At 35.0% G+C, this 15,582-nt stretch overlaps 1 long non-coding RNA gene across 1 annotated transcript; it reads left to right on the top strand.

The window, feature by feature from the left end:
- The first annotated feature begins 371 nt into the window (after positions 1 to 371).
- Positions 372 to 9,465, top strand: LOC149787121 (uncharacterized). The gene is made up of 3 exons (XR_016425259.1): positions 372 to 912; positions 6,167 to 6,246; positions 9,141 to 9,465. It is a non-coding gene; the product is annotated as an uncharacterized LOC149787121 (long non-coding RNA).
- The last annotated feature ends 6,117 nt before the right edge of the window (positions 9,466 to 15,582 follow it).

Here is a 15,582-nt window from a genome sequence, read left to right as displayed (position 1 = left end):
ATTAGCATATCTCCATCATAGGGGTAGGTGTTGGCTGAAAGAGAGGCGGGGAGTGTAATGACATTAGCATATCTCCATCATAGGGGTAGGGGTTGGCTGTCAGAGAGGTGGGTAGTGTATTGACATTAGCATATCTCCATCATAGGGGTAGGGGTTGGCTGTCAGAGAGGTGGGGGGTGTATTTACATTAGTATATCTCCATCATAGGGGTAGGGGTTGGCTATTAGAGAGGTGGGGGGTGTATTTACATTAGTATATCTCCATCATATGGGTAGGGGTTGGCTGTCAGAGAGGTGGGGTGTATTTACATTAGTATATCTCCATCATAGGGGTAGGGGTTGGCTGTCAGAGAGGTGGGGAGTGTATTGACATTAGCATATCTCCATCATAGGGGTAGGGGTTGGCTGTCAAAGAGCTGGGGGGGTATTTACATTAGTATATCTCCATCATAGTGGTAAGGTTTGGATGTCAGAGAGGTGGGGAGTGTATTTATATAGGTGGGGAGTGTATTTACATTAGCATCTCTCCATCATATGGGTAGGGGTTTGATGTCAGAGGTAGGGAGTGTATTTGCATTAGTATATCTCCATCATAGGGATAGGAGTTGGCTGTCAGAGAGGTGGGGGGTGTATTTACATTAGTATATCTCCATCATAGGGGTAGGGGTTGGCTGTCAGAGAGGTGGGGGGTGTAGGATGTTAGAGAGGTGGGGAATGTATTTGCATTAGCACATGTACATCATAGAGATAAGAGCTGAATGTTGGAGAGGAAGGATTGTATTTATATGAGCAAAGTGCTTACCATTCCTCTAGTTCTGTTTGTTTTTTTTTTATCTAATCACAGATGTTAGCATCTCCAACATGGCCACAAAGTTTCTCACCCTTCCAAAAAGGCAAGCCTACTGTTCAACAGGTGAGTTTATATATATATATATATATATATATATATATATATATATATATATATATATATATATATATATATATATATAACTGATACCACTGTTAAGTACAGAAATTATATGCCAACAATTAGTGGTCAACATAATATTTCTTGTCTCCGCTATTTTAACCAAAAGATGGGGGCATAATTCATATCCATGCATATCCATCAGTTTTCCATAGGTCTACTCCTCACAGAGTTATTTTTGCTCTGTAACATTAAAGCTTTAAAATTAAATGAATGTACTGATTCTTATATATACTTATACATTGTCACTAAGAAGCCCTCTTATTTGAATGCCCTTTGAGGCAATTAGAGATAAATAAACATAATTAGATATATGTTGTCATTAAGATGCCCTCTCATTTGAATGCTGTTTAAGGCAATTAGAGTAAAATGAATATAATTAGATATAAAGCTCTCATTATTTCCCCCTTAATAACGACCTTTGTTATAGCATCAATCTAGGTATAACACAATACTGTACTACTATCAACCCTATGACCAAAAATTAAACCATTTAATTGGACTATCAAATTTATGATAATATTGATTGAAAGCAAATATGCTTAGTGTTTAGTATTTATTTCCATTTTTAAAACTAACATTATTGGAAATAATTAAATGCAAAAATACCATGGAATGGAGCATACAAATATATTTAATTTATGCAAACCTTATATTATTATGGAGTTTTGTTTAATCCACTAACCTACCATGACGCACATAACCATTTCTCAAATTTGTTATCATTACCTCTATAATGTGGTTTGAAACAACTTGGTCAGCAGTTATGGACTCCAACTAATCCATTATAATGAGGTCAGTATATGATTATGTTCCACATTCAAGACCATATTTCAAGATCAAAGTTAAAAGTTCAAAGGTCAAATATATATTCTCCTAGTGCTTACTATACATGCACCCACTGATTGCAGCATGGACACCTAGACTGGGGCAAGTCTCTGCATGTATCTGTCCTTCAGTAAATCCATTCCCAGAATACTGGTAGCAAGTTTTAATCTTGAATCCAGGCAATGGTATACATTGCAATAATTAGTCATGCATGCAGGCAATGGTATACATTGCAATAATTAGTCATGCATGCAGGCAATGGTATACATTGCAATAATTAGTCATGCATGCAGGCAAAGATACATATGGCAATAATTAGTCATGCATCCAGGTAATGGGATATATTGTAATCATTGGTCATGCATCCAGACAATGGGATATATTGTAATCATTGGTCATGCATTTAGACAATGGTATATATTGCAATAATTAATCATGCAAGTAGGCAATGGTATATGTTGGAATAATTAATTATTCAATCAGGCAATGGTATATATTGGAATAATTAGTCATGCATCCATACCATGGTATATATTGCAATAATAAGTCATGCGTCCTGGCAATAGTATATATTGGAATAATTAATCATGCATCCATACCATGGAGTGTATTGTAATCATTAGTTATGCATCCAGACAATGGTATATATTGGAATAATTAGTCATGCATTCATGCCATGGTATACATTACAATAATTAGTCATGCATCCAGACAATGGTATTTATTGGAATAATTAGTCGTGCATCAATACCATGGTATATATTGCAATGGTATGTATTAAAATAATTAGTCATGCATCCAGGAAATGGTATATATTGGAATAATAAGTATGCATCCAGGCAAGGGTATATATTGGAATAATTAATCATGCATCCATACCATGGTATGTATTGTAATCATTAGTCATGCATCCATACCATGGTATGTATTGTAATCATTAGTCATGCATCCAGGCAATGGTGCAATGGTATATATTGCAATCATTAGTCATGCATCCAGGCAATGGTGCAATGGTATGTATTTTAATCATTAGTCATGCATCCAGGCAATGGTATAGATTTTAATCATTAGTCATGCATCCAGGCAATGGTATATATTGCAATCATTAGTCACGCATCCAGGCAATGGTGCAATGGTATGTATTTTAATCATTAGTCATGCATCCAGGCAATGGTATATATTGCAATCATTAGTCATGCATCCAGGCAATGGTATATATTGCAATCATTAGTCATGCATCCAGGCAATGGTGCAATGGTATATATTTTAATCATTAGTCATACATCCAGGCAATGGTACATATTGTAATCATTAGTCATGCATCTGAGCAATGGTATGTATTGTAATCAATATCTGGAGAATGTGCATACAATTTAGTTGCTTCAGTTGAATAACTCTTCATCTATTTTATATAGATGTCTGATACACAAATTTGTTTTGGTTCTTTTGAATAACTGTACATCTATTTTATATAGATGTCTGATACACAAATTTATTTTGGTTCTTTTGAATAACTGTACATCTATTTGATGATGGTACTTGAAATTTAGTACATAGGTATCACTACTAGTGGTTATGTTGCAAATCAGCTACCATACACCATTAAGGTCAAGGTCACATGTCTGCCTTATTCCTAATGGTTTCTATTTTGTAACATGAGAGTCATTAAAGATAGACACAAGTGGGGGTGGAAACCTTAGAAAACTAAAGATTTGACTACCATAGTTTTGTGTCCCATTGTAATAGTCAATAATGTCATTTAGTCTCTCTAAATCATGGGTCTCAATCATGTGGCCCTCAAAATGATTGGCATCACAAGGTGTCATGTGTGATAACAAACAAAAATGTCCTTATGCAGCCCTCAGGGAGGTCTGAGACCCCTGTTCTGAATCTAGATAGTAATTGCTATTTCCAATGTCTGCCCAGAAACCCTACTGTACGGTCCTCAACTTCTAAGTTCATCATTGTACAATGCTCACCCAAAAACCCTGCTGTACAGTCCTCAAGTTCAAAGTTTATTATTGTACAATGCTCACCCAGGCACCTGATGTACAGTCCTCAAGTTCAAAGTTCATCATTGTACAATGCTCACCCAGAAACCTGCTGTACAGTCCTCAAGTTCAAAGTTTATCATTGTACAATGTTCACCCAGAAAACCCTACTGTACAGTCCTCAAGTTCAAAGTTTATCATTGTACAATGTTCACCCAGAAACCCTACTGTACAGTCCTCAAGTTCTAAGTTCATCATTGCACAATGTTCACCAAGAAACCTTTGGTCAAATTTCATTACTGTACAATGTCCACCCAGTCAGTGTCAGTGAAATAGCAATGAATTGATTATGATTTCTATACTAGATTTTGGTCACAATTCACTTCTGCACCATATTTTCAGTCTTACACTTCAGTTTTGGCAAGAAATGTGGACAAGTTAATTGATTATTATTCAATTTTAATAATTTGACGTGAACTTCAAATGCTAGATCCCGAGATTTTATGCAGTTCCCATTACTAGTACCAAATGTTTTCATGCCCCCAATGTGATAGCCTAATGGGCAATTGTTTAGCATCCAAGTCTGTATTTGGATTTTTAATGTAACTTTAACATTTTTACAGTCATATCGCTGCGATGTCTGTAGTGTGGCAGTTATAGTGATGTCTAGCACTGGGGCATCATGCCACATACATGTAGCATCATGTCCCATCCAGTCACATGATCCACACACCAGGTTGACTAGTCCTAATACTTAACCACTCAATGCTGAGTGCCTAGCAAGGCAGCCATCAGTACCATTTTTATAAGTCTCTGATGTGACTCAGTCGGGGTTTGAACCTGCGACCTCCCACATCCAAGGTGGACACTATAACCACTAGGCCACTGTAGCTGTCTCATCTATGTCTGTACAACCATCCCGACTCCATGTTAGTGTAATTGCTCAAAAACTATTTTAAAACAAATAACAAGGCAATAATATGTATGCATGCTTCTCTATTGGTCAGGTTGTTACAGCAATGTTTCATGCATTTTATAAACTCTTTTTAAACTGTACTTGAGGTATGGAAATGAAATTTGTTAGGTATATTCGAATTCATATAAATGACCTGATTATAATTTGAGACAATTTTCAGGAATTTTTCAAATTTTTTGACATTATTGCTTAACACTTTTATAAAACTTCTGAAAAACCTTCTTAACATAACTGACATTTGTTTACATCTATGAATTTAATAACAGATGACCTAATTAGAGTTTGATGCCATTATTTCAATTTGTAGGTTTTATCTAACTGGTTTTGAATTTTCTTTTACTTAAAATTTATTTCGTTTCTTAAGTCTTGGGACATATGACCAAAGTGAAATAATGTTTCATCATAAGTTCTGGGACAGGAAAAAATAATTATTTTAAATTATTTTATCATGTCCCAACATATACGGTAAATATGGTAGATCCAGTTAAAGTTTGATTTTAATACAAGTTTGATTTTTACTTCTACATGTAGTCATATTCTGTATCCTCCAAAAAAAAATACTGTAAATGAAACAATAGAAAAACTTAAAGAAGTTTATAAGTCATCAGGATAAATTTATATTTATGGTATTTTTGATCTTTTTTGCAAACGTAATTCTTCTTAGTAAGACTATTATATACACTGTATAATAATATAAAGTATGTTCCAACAAATACAAACTACTATGTAGGATACACAATGATACATTTAAATAATTATTATTTTATAGCTGGACTGTGTACGAAACATTAAAGGGTATGAATAAAATACAGAAAATAAAGTACATACTTGCCTTGCAGTGTTTAATGTGTCATAGTTTAGCACATAAAAGCAGGGGCACAGCTATGATAGAGCAAGGGTATGCAAAAGCATAGTGCCCACAAATTATTTGTAATGCTATAGATTAGGCCCATCTATAAGCTTTGCATGGGGATCCATATAGGGGCCCAATTATCCTAGCTACACCACTGCATGATAGGATATATATGGCCACCAGGGTATCTGGTAGAGGAAGACCCCTGGAAGAAGCATCCACCATACCATGGAAAGCTACTGGCTTGCTTTTGCACATATAATGGTCAGAGTGAGACATGAACACTTGCATATGGAGGTGATGTGTGAGTAATCTGTAAAGACAAATGCCTTAAACCACTCAGTTACCCAGGGCCCCCTAATATTAACATGAGTAAGCATTATGGTCTCACAATAAACGGAAACAGTACAAAAAACTAGCAGAAATTCACGTTCTGAAGGATGTACCAAGTATATTTTCTCATGGTTATTTCTACATGATTTACACCGTCTATAAAGCTTCCATAAATAAATCCATGGTGCTCACAAAGTTCTTCAAATCATTTTGTAGACCCTATCATCATTATCCCCCGTTACAATGGACAAAAAAATGGACCCTCGGTCAAAAGATCATGAAGCTGACTATTTCAGGTAATATTTTACATCCACTTATTTATAAACCCAACTTAAGGCAAAGGATATTATCCCATTAAATCAATCAGTCTGTCTCTGTCCCTATGTTTTTTTTTCTTTTGTGTGATAATTTTAATTTTAGATCGTACACCTTGGTAAAACGTTGAAGATGGGATGTGCTTGAGGTAAGAGAGAAGCCTATGAAATCAAATAAAAAGGTCAAAGATCAAATTCACTGGCTGAAAGAGTAAAATGGTGTTGGCACAAGAACATAGTTATAGATCCCCATTTTGGATGCTAAACTTTGCAGTAAGGAAGACAATTTAATGGTCAAATTGTCAAAGGTCAAGGTCAGTGTGAATACAAAAGAAATATAGGTTTTGTACAAAATGTTTACTTTAACACCATGTATCTTGACCAAGTGGCTTGCACTTGTTGCAAGAAAAATGCCTATCAACAGTGTGAAGGTTATATCTCAAAGGTCATGGTCAGTGACTTGAAGACGAAAACTAAATCATGTAAATATATTAACTAAGGTTGGCAAAACATCTGAGTGGTCATTTTGGCCTAACTATATTTCTGGTCACATCTGAGTACTGATTTTTGGGCCTGACTATATTTCCGGTCACAAGTGACAAAATACATCCACTATTAAATAACTTTATGCAATATCAATAATTGAATGCCTTACACTGTTGCTGAGCCATGGACAACATAACATCAAAGCGATCATTTTGCTTTAACCATGTGTCTGTTCACATTAGTGACAATAAGCCTCTTATAAAATTATTCACCACATAATGGCATTAAACTTGGAAAAGGGCTTATTCATATGGGAAGGAAATATGCCACAGATGTCTTGCACAGCTTAAAGGTAGGAGTCGCAATCACCAACCACATAATACACTAAACTTATTTCAAGGGCCCAGCTTACTCATATGACAATAAAATATATGCCACAGACATGTCTTACAGAGGTTAAAGGTCAAAGTCACAGTGAGTCTAACACAACAGTGTTTGTCTACACAAATAGTTTGCTTTGGAGAAAGGAAATAACATGTTTGAACTTTGATACATTGGTAAATACTGTTGAAAGTCAACTATGCTGTTCAAGACAATTAAGCACATGGTGGATGCAGTATGGGTGGGTGTGTGTGTACTGTTAATGGTTCTCTGGTCTTTAATTGTAAAGCATTTATTCATACAGTGTTTAGTTAAACTTTGTAATCCTTGACTGTATAAGGTACAATCATTCATAATAGAAATATATGGAAAGCCATTTATTTATCTAAGTTGTTGTACACAAGTCCATAATTACTGTATAGATGTGTGAAGCACTACACAGTCCCTAATAAATGGACAGCTGAATGATGTACTGAATGAAAGTCCCTAATTAATGGACAGTTGCATGATGTACTGTATGAAAGTCCCTAATTAATGGACAGTTGCATGATGTTCTATATGAAAGTCCCTAATTACTGGACAGCTGCATGATGTACAATATGAAAGTCACTAATTAATGGACAGTTGCATTATGTACTATATTAAAGTCCCTAATTAATGGACAGTTGCATGATGTACTATATGAAAGTCCCTAATTAATGGACAGCTGAATGAAACAAAATCATATTGGTTTCAGTATCACAATGGGAAATGTTTTTATCCTAATAAGGTTTTGTTGATATAGAAAACAAAACGTTTATGATTCATTTGCTGAACTGTGTTGACAATTTACTGTGTAATCTTATAATGATGCTATTTACTTCTGTTTTGAGACTGATGTAGTTTCAAGGATGCATTATGTATTATGTTAAAATGACAAGACACATGATGTGTCGCTCTTTGTTAAAACGATATCACAACTGAATTTTACATTATTTATGGTGGATTTTATTTATTGTCTTTCATAAAACAAGTGGATATAACTAATTACCTTCCTAACCAAGGGGCTAGCTAGTTACTTTCGTAACCAAGTGGACATAGTCTGTTATTTTCATAACCATGTGGATAGCTAATTACTTTCACAACCTAGTTGATATAAATTAATAATTTTAATAAACAAGTGGATATAACTAATTACTTTCATAACCAAGTGAATATTGTTAATTACTTTCATAACCAAGTGGATATTACTAACTGCTTTCAAAACCAAGTGGACATAGCTAATTACTTTCATCACCAAGTGAATATTGTTAATTACTTTCATAACCAAGTGGATATTACTGCTTTCAAAACCAAGTGGATACAGCTAATTTCTGTCACAATCAAGTGGACATAGCTAATTACTTTCATAACCAAGTGAATATTGTTAATTACTTTCATAACCAAGTGGATATTACTAACTGCTTTCAAAACCAAGTGGACATAGCTAATTACTTTCATCACCAAGTGAATATTGTTAATTACTTTCATAACCAAGTGGATATTACTAACTGCTTTCAAAACCAAGTGGATACAGCTAATTTCTGTCACAATCAAGTGGACATAGCTAATTACTTTCATAACCAAGTGAATATTGTTAATTACTTTCATAACCAAGTGGATATTACTAACTGCTTTCAATACCAAGTGGACATAGCTAATTACTTTCATCACCAAGTGAATATTGTTAATTACTTTCATAACCAAGTGGATATTACTAACTGCTTTCAAAGCCAAGTGGACATAGCTAATTACTTTCATCACCAAGTGAATATTGTTAATTACTTTCATCACCAAGTGGATAACTAATTTTTTTCTAACCCATTGGATATAGCTAATTACTTTCATAATCAAGTAGACATAATTATTTTCATAGCAATGTGGATAGCTAATTATTTTCATAACCAAGGAGATAGTTAATAAGTTTCATAACAAAGTGGACAGGTATTTCAAAAATTTGTAATACCAGTAACCCATATTTTATTTTTCAGGAGGTTAGACTCAGGATTTCAAGCTGAGGATATTTCCCATCGCATGGGAGCATCTTTTCTCAAGACTTTTTCCTGGTTCAAAACATGACTCCTCATCCCAACAGTACAAGAAAAGGACGTCATGTAGAATGTGAATATATTGTTTAGGCAACCATCCTTTTTGCGATGCATTTTATTGTGGTCAAAAGGTGTGGTCTCTCAAAAAGTTTAACTGTATTTTTATATACAAGAATTTGAAAATCAAGATGGTCTCCCAAAAGGCATCTTTCTGGTTAGGTTTTAATATGTTGAGAACACATCTGTATAATATAAAAGGGGAGGAGAAGGGGAAAAAGTGTGTATTTTTCCCCGAAGTGAGAGATGAGGGCCAGGCCCCAGCCCGACTAGAGGCTGGAAGCATGCCCCTAATGAGCAGTAACCCACCACCACCATACCCCCCCCCCATTATGATGTCCAATGGCCAAGCTTTCTTTTTATAGTTATCACCTGGCCACAGGCCATCATTTTTTTCGTTACGTAATCTGTAATTTTGATTATTAGTTTTGTTGTCAAAATCTCAGTTGAGAAATAGCATTCTGTTCCATCTGTATCTATCTTCCTTACATATTTCCATTATAAGTTTAATCTTGTCTGGCTTTCTTTCTTCACATTGGGCTATGGCATGGTATTTTGTGAAATTAGCCTGCTGGCACACAGGGCATTTCGGTATTAACCTTATCATATGCCTTCTTAGGGCAACTTCTCCAGTTAGCCACACATTAAATATCATACTCTGAATTTTCAGGGAACTGATTGTGGCCCAATGCCCCCATTCCCTTTCCCAGTTGATTCCATAGTTATTTGAGTGGCCCCGAGTGGCTGAGTGGTCTAAAGCGCTCTCCGTTATGGATCACTGCCTTCTCACCTCTCTCTGTGTGGGTTCAAGTCTAGGATTCGGCCAATGAGGGTATGTGAGAAAGCATGCCAGTAGCTTCTCATGGGTCAGTGGTTCTTCCCGGGGTTTTCCAGGGTTCTTCCTAATACTGGCTGCCATGCATAGCCTATCATGTGCTGCAAAATGGCATTAAACCCAACAACAACTATAGTTATTTTGTTCTACTTAAGATTTTTAGTGACGTCTCCCCTTATCCATTCATACGTTATATATCCATCTGTTTTCCATAAATCATTCCTATCTCTATATTTTACTAACAATTCTTTAATATACCCAAATTTCCTGAAGACTTCGTTTTTCTCTCTCAGTAACGTTATTTTTATAAATATCATCCCTATTTCTAATAGTCAACCCATACCAATAAATATAAAGTGCCTCCCATGGTGTGTGTGGCTCCGAGTGTAGCCTTTTTATTCGGTTAATTATATTTGCACATTTTGCCCTGTATAATGTCTCTTTTTAACATAACGAGTTTTATAACTCCAAATGTAGTTAATTATATAATTTTCTAATTTATCCAGCTTTTTGTTTCCTATGTCTATCGATTTTATTGTGTAGTTTATGTTTGAATACATACAAGTTTTGGCCACATGGGCCCGCTCCATTATGCATAGTAGCGTGAGTGCCCAGATATTGATGCTTTCTTTTAAATATTTTTTTACCATATTCTTGTTATTCTTTTGCTCCTCTCCCTCTCCCAAAAAAAGAGCCAGAGCTTTTACCCGATCTTTTTTTAGGTGGGGTCCAGGGTGATTACCCGCCAGTTTCCTATCTTCACGATTTTCGTTTTGTCACGATTTATTTCTTACCAAGATGCTTTTCAAAAGGATTCGAATTTCTTTTCTAGGTGTTTAAATGAATTTGGGTCTCTTATACAGTTTGTGCAATCGTCTGCATGTTGAAGCATTTTAAACTCTTCCTTTAGACTGGCGATTTTTATTCCCTGAATTTCTTTCTTGTTTCTTATTTTGATACTTAAGATTTCAATTGATATCACGTATAATAGCACTGATAGTGAGTACCCTTGACGTGCTGATCTTTGTATGTCAGATTTCTCTGTGACAGCCCCATTTACCTATACCCTCTGGCAGTTATTTAATTATACAGGATTTTTGTCCAATTTTGAAAACCCATTCGAAATCCAAATTTTTCCAGAATTTTTTGCATGTAGTTATGTTCCAATGTGTTGAAGGCTTTTTCTTGGTCGAAAAGTACCATGGCACCTCACTGACCTGTTTCCTGTAAGTAGTCTATTACAGTCCTTATACTTAGAATATTGTTTTGAATGGCCCTTCCTTTTACCCCCCATGTCTGATTTGTGTCCATCACGGTATTCATTCCTTTTTTTTTTTACCCTATTTGCTAATATCCAACTTAAAATTTTGTAATCTATATTAAGGAGGGAGATGGGCCTCCAATATTTTAATTCTTCCCAATTCCCTTTCCCCTTGTAGATTAGTGTTATTTTCCTCTCCCTCGTTGAATCTGACATTGTATCATTTCTCAATAAGATAAAGAACCTTAATGAAGTCACGTTATATGCTTAGATTACATATCACACATTTGCTGTTGACATTTACTGCTTATTTTTAATCTGAATATTTTATTATAGACATCCCAAAACTTTTTAAAACTGCTGGACTCCAGAGTAAAATCATCTTCACCATCTGTTATAATAATAATATTTATCCATCTTTCTTCTAATGATTTTCTAGATGAGATGTTAAAGAACTGTTTTAAGGACAACCACACTTTTGTAAATACCAAATTTGTCAAAGAATTAATGTGGAAAATAGGCAAGGTTTGATTGCATTCAAAACTATATGGTCCATTTCTTTTGATCATTTTACCAACTTGTGAGTTTTATATACATGTATGATACAAATGTATTATGTTAACATAGCACAGACTAATTTGCATGTCAGATAATAGCTTTATTTATTTTTATATTTTTTGCAATTAAAATTCACAAATAATGGACTGATGTTCTTTTTATTATCCTTATTGAAAAGAACCAAGTAATTATTGCCTCCATAAAATTTATACACCATTTTATTTTGACCCCATCCCATATTCCTACAACTGCACTCAGAATTTGAATAATCTACTGTCCTCTACTCACCATATAATTACCCCCCCCCCATCAAAGCACATGCAGATAGTTCAGTTTAAAAATTAGAGTCAATATTATCCCCACCTTCCCATGATAAAACAAACATTTGTTTTCATCTATACCTCCACCCGAAAACAACATATCAACTGTTGTCATCTACACCTACATCTAAATTTATGTGTCAACTGTCGCTGTCTATTAAATCAAATACGATTACCCCCTCTCACTTTGTGAAGGACCGCTCCTGTGGCCTAGTGGTGAGAGTATCCACCTCGGATGCTAGAGGTCATGCATTCAAACCCAAACCTAGTCATATCAGAGACATAAAAATAGTACTAACAGCGACCTCGCTAGGCATTCAGCATTAAGAGGTTTGTGTTAGGACTGGTCAACCTGGTATTAGAATAATGTGACATAATGCTACGTGTCTGCGGCATGATGCCCCAGTACTAGACACACCATAAACTGTAAAATTGTAGACCTGATAGAGATATGGCTGAAAAATTGTTAAAGCTACATTGAAATCCTAAATCACACACTTTGTGTAGATCGAGCTCACATTACAAGAGGCAGGGGATTCATTGATGCAAAGACACAACGGCCGATTGAATGAAGAATGGACAAACATGACCTAGCCACAAAAGTGAAAATATAAAAATGCACACAGATTCCTATGACAACAGACTAAACCTGTTTAATCTGTATCATAAATACAGATGAACTTCCCTTTAGAGTCCATTGGCTCTGCCAGCAAAATGTAAACTTTCAATGAATGCTGATTAAGTTACATGGTTTGTTAGTGACCTGTTATGGAAAGATATCATGTGAAGTGATTTCTGTTGACTCAGCATCACAACAGGCACTTGTATCTCTCAATGGAAAGGGAAAACTAATGAAACCATCCTTCCCTGCTCAATGCTAATTGTTTCCCCACACATAAAAACCAGTGTCTGTGGACATCATTCCACACTGGGTCACAAACTCTTGCCTCACCAATGACCTTGATGATCTCACATCTTCTTGATATTGAAGCATGGCTGAGACACAACACATAACTTAATTAAACAAGAATCATTGAAGGGGATGACTTAAACATTTGTTGAATAATCCAAGAAAAGACTGTCTTCTTTTTAAGCGCAGAACTTTGAAACTAACATTTTTGGATTACCTATATCAATATAACCAATCAGGAGAAGCAATAATACTTTTGATATGGCCCTTGTAGTGGCCAGATTGGATACAATATTGGCCAGATTGGATACAATATTGGCACCAAACCTTTAAGATCAGCTAGATATAACTGGAAGTCTTTTGGTGAAAACCAAACTTTAAATTTTCAAGATAGCCACCATTTTTGCCATAATGGATTTCATTTTGGCACCATTTTCATTTGGGAAGTCATCTGGTAAAAACCCCATGTCATCATGACTTTTAATTTTGTAAGTGAAGTGATAACATTTTCAAGATGACAGTCATGGCAGTTGTACTGGCTGTCAGATGACCACCATTTTCATTTAGAAAGAACTGAACATCACAGGAAGTCCTTCTGTTCATATGACTATGACTCAAGAAGTAGCAGTAATACAGTTTGCAAGACTGTGGCCATACTGGAGGTGAGATATTAAGACTTTGAAGATAGCCACCATATTGGATGTCAGTTTTGCAAGAATTTAATTGAGGCCCAGCTAAAAATAATACAAAGTCTTTCAGTGAAAACCCCATGCTGACATGACCATCCATTCCGGAATAACAGCAAAAACAAGGTTTTCAAGATGTCCATTGTGTTGTCCACACTGGGTGTGCTAGTGGCACCTTCTTTCATTAAGAATCAACAAAATTTTGGGATTAATGGGTTTTAAATTTTATGTAGTTAAAAGTTCATGACATACGTGCTGATGGATAACAAGTGATCTGTTTTGGAGAGGTATATTGTATTTTTTAAATGGATTTTTATTAGAAACTGCTAGAAACGATGATAGTTGTTGTTGTTGTTGTGGGGTTTAACGCCATTTTTCAGCACATAATAGGCTATGCATGGCAGCCAGTATTAATGGTGGAGGAAGAACCTGGGAAAACTCTGGGAAGAACCATTGACCCACGAGAAGCTTTCTCACATATCCACATTGGCCGAATCCTAGACTCGAACCCACGCAGACAGGTGAGGTGGCAGTGATCCTTAGCTAAGAGCACTTTAGGCCACTCGGGGCCCCTAGAATGGATGAATTCAATCAACCAACAGAAGTCATGGGGATGGCACTCTCCCACAAAATAAGCACAAAACGATCGGAACATTTCCTAGACCAATTTTTCTGCTCAGTTACATGCTTAAAATGTAATTATATATAATAATGCAAGAATGTCCTACATATGCTTCAAATGCAGGGGCTTCTGGGTGCATTGCACGCTGGCCCACCCATCATGGGGTTTTGACTACGCTTATTTATGCCCAAGCGACCTTACCCCTAAATTATATTGTTGGATGCGACACTGGAATCATGGTTGGGTAGCCACCTTATTTCAGGTTCTGTAGTCTCAAAGCCTGAATAGCACAAAATATTTTCCAATGTTAGTTTTACATATGGTCAAACCTTTAAAATCTAGAAATAACTGGGAACAACAATTTAGGCCAGATTTTACCTTAAGCCAGAATACTGCAATCAAAGAAGAGCAAGGGACAACAGAATTGGCAGTAATGGGCAGAAATCCTAAGATTCAAGGGCTGGATTAAATGTTTCATTATACCAAATGACTAATGAAAATATTTATAGGATTGATCAGTTACAGTATATGTCATCTGCATGCAAAATGTATTTTTATGTTGTATAATTTTTCTGATTAAAGTTTATTAATTACCTACAGTTTTAGATTATGATTTTAAAAAGCTAAATTTGCCTAAATAATTATTTGGTTTAAGATTGTATAATGCTAAATTTTCCTATTTATTTATTTGGATTAAGTTTTTATAATGCTAAATTTGCCTAAATTATTTGGTTTAAGTTTTTATAATGCTAAATTTGCCTAAATATTTATTTGGATTAAGTTTGTATAATGCTAAATTTGCCTAAATATTTATTTGGATTAAGTTTGTATAATGCTAAATTTGCCTAATTATTTATTTGGATTAAGTTTTTATAACGCTAAATTTGCCTAAATAATTATTTGGTGTAAGGTTTTATAATGCTAAATTTGCCTAAATATTTATTTGGATTAAGTTTGTATAATGCTAAATTTGCCTAATTATTTATTTGGATTAAGTTTTTATAATGCTAAACTTGCCTAAATATTTATTTGGATTAAGTATCCATAATGCTATAATTGCCTAAGCAATTATTTTGATTAAGTTTTTACCGATACCACAACTATCACATTAATACTGATAAAAATGCTTTAAAGAC

This window comes from Sinohyriopsis cumingii, chromosome 12 (assembly GCF_028554795.1).
Source record: "Sinohyriopsis cumingii isolate HCF-2022 chromosome 12, ASM2855479v2, whole genome shotgun sequence".
Lineage (NCBI taxonomy): Eukaryota > Metazoa > Mollusca > Bivalvia > Unionida > Unionidae > Sinohyriopsis > Sinohyriopsis cumingii.
This window is presented reverse-complemented; position numbering and strand designations above follow the sequence as displayed.